This window comes from Triticum aestivum, chromosome 6A (assembly GCF_018294505.1).
Source record: "Triticum aestivum cultivar Chinese Spring chromosome 6A, IWGSC CS RefSeq v2.1, whole genome shotgun sequence".
NCBI classification, from domain to species: domain Eukaryota; kingdom Viridiplantae; phylum Streptophyta; class Magnoliopsida; order Poales; family Poaceae; genus Triticum; species Triticum aestivum.
The window spans coordinates 170,639,195-170,645,976 of NC_057809.1; positions in this window are offsets into that span (position 1 = coordinate 170,639,195).

The following is a 6,782-nucleotide window of genomic DNA, read 5'->3' on the forward strand; positions in this document are numbered from 1 at the left end:
CAAGGTTATTTTGTTGTTGTTGCTAGCAGTGCTAGCTGTATGTATTGATCCATCCATCCATGACCTAACTAATGTTGTTGTATCTCTAGACTAAGTGCAGCAACACAAGAAGGACTAAAACTACAGAGCACATGTGTACGTAACTACTATACTCATCCATGACAAATTGTACCAAACCATCCATACATAGCCAGATTGCAATGGAGTGGATTTAACACAAGACATGAAAAATTGATGAGCCAAATGATTTTTAGTATTACTAACTTGAAAGGAAGCTCATTGTTTCCATTTTCTATCTATCCATGATTTTATTTTTCTGAAGCAAGCATCAAAAAGCACAATGACAATCGAATTTCACACAAAAACTGAACCAATACTTGCTGTTATGTAGTGTCCATGACAATTGCAATTCATGTCCACTCCAGATCAGATTTGCAAGGGCTAGAAAGAGAGGTTGTAGCTAACCATGTATGGGGGTAGGAGGTGGATGCAGGGGAGGGGTGGAGGGTGTCCTGCAGAAGAAGCTTCGCCATTAGAGCAACCTGCACAAAACAGAGGAAGGGGAGATGAATAAATCATGGTGAGGAAAAGGGCCTTCCACATGATTAGATCGGGAAGAGAAACAACAACAAAAATACCAAAAAAATCCCTTCCATGGCATGCTGTACTAGGAGCAGCTCCTCTCTCTCCGCTAGGGTTTGGGGCGCTGGGAGGCTCCATGGTGCTGCTGCGTGGTGGCGGACAAGGGAATCCATCTCCATGGCGGCGTCCCGCCCCACGGAGGTGCGCCCCTCCTGCCGTCGTCGTCGGCACGCCCATGGCGACCTGCAGAGAAGGAAGAGAAGATGAGGTGAGGTGAGGAGGAGATGGTGGATGAAGAAGGAGGGGGAGGGGCTTACCAGTGCTAGATCCGGTCACCTATGGCCTCGCCGTGGCCTGCCATGGCGGATCTCGACGAACAAAAGGGGATGCAAAACCCTAGCCAATGGGGGAGCCGCGGATCTGCATGGAGGTAAGCCAGATGCAGACCAAGGGGATCTCGCCGGCGTGCTGCGCGCGGCCGGAGCTCGCCGGAACCGGGCGGCGTGGGTGGCGACGGCGGCGAGGGAGAGAGGGGTTCGGGGGGAAGAGAGGAGGCGACGAGGGTTTGGGTGGGTTCGAGCGAGAGAGAGAGAGAGAGTGTTGGTGCGTTGGGTCGGATGGATGGATGGATGTCCAAAATATCTTGTTGCTGCCCACTTACTAATGGCGCACCAACTCTAAATGCGCCATTAGTAATCCAGGTTACTAATGGCGCACCTTCTGGTGGTGCGCCATTAGTAGTTTTGCAAAAAAAAAACATACTAATGGCGCACTGTTCCACAGTGCGCCATTACTAGTTTAAACTAGTAATGGCGCACGGTGGAACAGTGCGCCATTAGTAGTTTTGCAAAAAAATGAATAAAAAATATAATAAAAAACAACATTAGTGGCGCACTTTCCGACAGGTGCGCCATTACTAGTTACAACTAGTAATGGCGCACTGTGTCTGGATGCGCCATTAGTATGTTTGGACAGGTGCACTAGTTCAAATTTTTTTTGATACTAATGGCGCACCCTGGGCCAGGTGCGCCATTAGTAGTTTCAACTCTAATGGCGTATCAGATGGTGGTGCGCCATTAGTATATACCAATGGCGCACCGCTTGTCTGGTGCGCCATTAGTGTCAATCCCATCTATAGCCCTTTTTCTAGTAGTGAATGACTAGAGCTCACACACGGCAACTCAATTATCAGGTACTTTCATGTCTGAGAATGCTTCCAAGTGCTTCTGAGAATATGATGTTGTGCAAGTCAGATATATTTGTATTACTTAGGAATGAAGTGCCTAGTATAGACAAGTGGGACACAAACTGGAGCTTGATCAAGCATGGGAATGACAACAGGCGTACAATAAGTGACGATTTCAGAACTTTGAAGCCAACATGATGACACATAAGGAACATGGACAAAACATACAAGATGACACTTTAATTTCATCCATAGTCATCTCTAGGTGCACCGCGACCTTGGTATTGGGTGGGGATCATGTGTTTTCAAAGTAAAAGATCACGCACAATATTTAGAGTATGTTTTTAGGCAGGACATGGATTTAAGGTTGGATTTGACCTTCTTCCTGGGCAAGAAGAATCCCCACTTTGTCTCTCATTAAGTACACCATTTAGGATGTTGATTTAGAGTTTTGTTCGATTATAAGTCTTAGAGCTTGCTACTCTTTTTCATTGAAACCAGGATCAATAAGACCTCCTATACTATTCGTCGCTGGAACCTCACCATGTTAAACAATAACTTCATCTTATATTCGCAATTTAGATTGCATATCTCAAATTCTTGCTTGTTCTTTGGTTACATGTAGGGATTGATCTTCGTGATTATGTTGAATTCGTTTCTAAGACCGTCAATAACCTACCAGAGTTAGTTTACCGATTGCTACGATGCACCATAGAGTGTTCGGTATAGTTGGGTTGCCAAAGTCTCCAAGATAATCGATATAATCTCATTAAAAGATCAGGCCTCCTCATACCTATCAGCTAGAATGAGGCACACGAGCTTTTTTGGAGGTTGCGGTCTTGGATCAATGGATATTTGGTAACATAGGCATCACTGGTTTCTTCTCCAGGCCATTGGTTCAGCAGGACCGTGGCCTTGATGACTACCTTGATGATTTCCCATCTATGATCAAAAGCTAGTTAGTCCCTGGGATGGAGATGCAGTAGCAGCGGTGGGCCATCGATCTGTTCGGACAAAGAAGAAGATTGGCCCCTTAGGGCATTTCCAATGCTGATCCGCAAAACGGACACCACATCCATCCGCGGACAGGGGGACCAGTGCACGGACACGGGTGTGGGAGCTGGCCCTCCAACACTATCTGCATAAAGTTCAAGCACTGTTCCAACAAACCAGACGAACTTCTTGCAAACCCGATGATATTCATACAAAACGGATGAGAGCATTTACATTATGAACATATTTCGACTAAAAACTATACCGGACTAAGGTAAAACTAGTCTATGGCCGGCCACGGCAGCTCCTTGTTCCCATGACATGGCTGCTCTAACTAGTATATAGTTGGCCGCAGCGGATCTCCATCGTCTTTCCCATATTCAGCAGCCCACTCATCGGCCTATTGTGAGCCCTGAAGGTATATGCTTCAACGAAAAGGGCAAGAGTAGCCTCTGCTTCCCCTGTATCTTCTCTATGTCTAGCTGCGCCGCTCATCGGAATGACACCGAAGGGATATGCTTCAACTGGAAGGGTAGCCTCCGCTTTCATGAAGCACATATCAAAGTTGGTTTTTGGGCAAGGGCGACAGTGGCCTGGGAAGCACGCAAGATACCGGCTGTGCACGCCTGTGATACGACGACGATAGCCTTTGTGGGACCCAAGCGACGGGGGCCTCCATGATCTACTTTTTCTCGCTGTCGGTGGCGGCCGTGGACATGCTGTCCACCTCATTGATCTCCCCAAAGTTGACTTCTTTCTCCGTTGGTAGGGCGCAGTTCCGTGCATGTTGACGATTTATGACGCGGGAGGAGCGGTATGACACTGGCTTGTCCATGGCAGCCACGATGCCTGTGCCACCGTGCTCCACTACGTGTCGGCCTGAAGCAACTTGTCACTCCTCTGCGAGTTGGCTTAGAGTGGTGAGTTGCTGAATCATGCACCGACTTGGAGCGCCCACTTGCTCCTCTGCGCACTAGCCTGTAGCACTGCCCATGGTACTGACCGATAGAAATATGCCCTAGAGGCAATAATAAAATGGTTATTATTATATTTCCTAAATCATGATAAAGGTTTACTATTCATGCTAGAATTGTATTGATCGTAAACTTAAATACATGTGTGAATACATAAACAAATACCGTGTCCCTAGTAAGCCTCTACTAGACTAGCTCGTTGATCAAAGATGGTTAAGGTTTCCTAACCATAGACATGTGTTGTCATTTGATAACGGGATCACATCATTAGGAGAATGATGTGATGGACAACACCCATCCGTTAGCTTAGCATATTGACAGTTCAGTTTATTGCTATTGCTTTCTTCATGTCAAATACATATTCCTTCGACTATGAGATTATGCAACTCCAGGATACCGGAGGAATACCTTGTGTGCTATCAAACGTCACAACATAATTGGGTGATCATAAAGATGCTCTATAGGTATCTCTGAAGGTGTTTGTTGAGTTGGCATAGATCGAGATTAGGATTTGTCACTCCGAGTATCAGAGAGGTATCTTTGGGCCCTCTCGGTAACACACATCATAAGCTTGCAAGCAAATGACCAAGGATTTTAGTCACGAGGTGATGTATTACAGAATGAGTAAAGAGACTTGTCGGTAATGAGATTGAACTAGGTATGAAGATACCGACGATCGAATCTCGGGCAAGTAACATACCGATGGACAAAGGAAATTACGTATGTTGTCATAATGGTTCGACCAATAAAGATCTTCGTACAATATGTAGGAGCCAATATGGGCATCCAGGTTCCGCTATTGGTTATTGACCAAAGTGTCGAGGAACGTAGTAATTCAAAAAAAATCCTACGATCATGCAAGATCTAACTAGGAGATGCATATCAATAAGAGGGGAGAGTGTGTCCACGTACCCTCATAGACCGAAAGCGGAAGCGTCTAGTAACGCGGTTGATGTAGTCGAACGTCTTCATGATCCAACCGATCCTAGCACCGAATGTACAACACCTCCGTGTTCTGAACACGTTCAGCACGATGACGTCCCTCGAGATCGTGATCCAGTTGAGGACGAGGGAGAGTTCCGTCAGCATGATGGCGTGGCAACAGTGATGATGAAGTTACCGGCGCAGGGCTTCGCCCAAGCAATACGACGATATGACCGAGATGGTAAACTGTGGAGGGGGGCACCGCACACGGCTAAGAGATGTCTGTCGTGCCTTTGGGGTGCCCCCCGCCTCCGTATATAAAGATGGGGGAGGAGGTGGTGGCCGGACTAAGGGGGCACGCCATAAGGGGGAGTCCTATTTGGACTCCTAGTCCAAGTAGGATTCAGCCCCCCTCCTTCCTTCCACCGGAGAGGGAAAAGGGGAAGGGAGAGAGAGGGAGAAGGAAAGAGGGGACCCGGCCCCCTCCCCCTAGTCCAATTAGGTTTGGGCAAGGAGGGGGGCGCCCCTCTCACGTGGCCTTTCTCCTCTCCTCCAATAAGGCCCAATAGGCCCAAATACTTCTCCGGGGGGGGTCCGGTAACCTCCCGGTACTCCGGAAAAATGCCTGAACCACTCGGAACCATTTCGATGTCCAAATGCAACCTTCCAATATATGAATCTTTACCTATCAATCATTTCGAGACTCCTCGTCATGTCTGTGATCTCATCCGAGACTCCAAACAAACTTCGGTCATCAAATCACATAACTCATAATATAAATCGTCATCGAACGTTAAGCGTGCGGACCCTACGGGTTCGAGAACTATGTAGACATGACCGAGACACATCTCCGGTCAATAACCAATAGCGGAACCTGGATGCTCATATTGGATCCTACATATTCTACGAAGATCTTTATCGGTCAAACCGCATAACAACATACGTCATTCCCTTTGTCATCGGTATGTTACTTGCCCGAGATTCGATCATCGGTATCATCATACCTAGTTCAATCTCGTTACCGGTAAGTCTCTTTACTCGTTCCTTAATGCATCATCCCGTAACTAACTCATTAGTCACATTGCTTGCAAGGCTCATAGTGATGTGCATTACCAAGAGGGCCCAGAGATACCTCTACGATACACGGAGTGACAAATCCTAATCTCGATCTATGCCAACTCAACAAACACCATCGGAGACACCTGTAGAGTATCTTTATAATCACCCAGTTATGTTGTGACGTTTGATAACACACAAGGTGTTCCTCCGGTATTCGGGAGTTGCATAATCTCATAGTCAGAGGAACATGTATAAGTCATGAAGAAAGCAATAGCAATAAAACTAAATGATCATTTATGCTAAGCTAACAGATGGGTCTTGTCCATCACATCATTCTCTAATGATGTTATCCCATTCATCAAATGACAACACATGTCTATGGTCACGAAACTTAACCATCTTTGATTAACGAGCTAGTTTAGTAGAGGCATACTAGGGACACTCTGTTTGTCTATGCATTCACACATGTACTAAGTTTCCGGTTAATACAATTCTAGCATGAATAATAAACATTTATCATGATATAAGGAAATATAAATAACAACTTTATTATTGCCTCCAGGGCATATTTCCTTCACGGAGAGGTGTCTCGGTCATGTCTACATAGTTCTCGAACCCGTAGGGTCCGCACGCTTAACGTTTGTTGACGATATAGTGTTATATGAGTATATGATTTGGTAACCGAATGTTGTTCGGAGTCCCGAATGAGATCACCGACATGACGAGGAGTCTCGAAATGGTCGAGAGGTAAAGATTGATATATAGGACAATGGTATTCGGACACCGGAAGAGTTTTAGAGTGCACCGGGTAGTCATCGGGTCACCGGAAGGGGTTCCGGACACCCCCGGTAAGTGTATGGGCCTAATGGGCCAAAGAGGGGGAGAGATCAGCCCCTGGTGCGCCCCTTCCTTGGACAGCAGGCCCTAGGGGAAGGAAAGCGGAGTGGAGGCCCCTCCTTCCTTCCCCTCCTCAAGTGGGGAAAGGAAAGGGGTGGGGGGGGCACCCTCCTCTGCCTTTCCCCCGCACTTATACAAGGCAGGGGGAGGTCGCGGCTTGGGAGAGA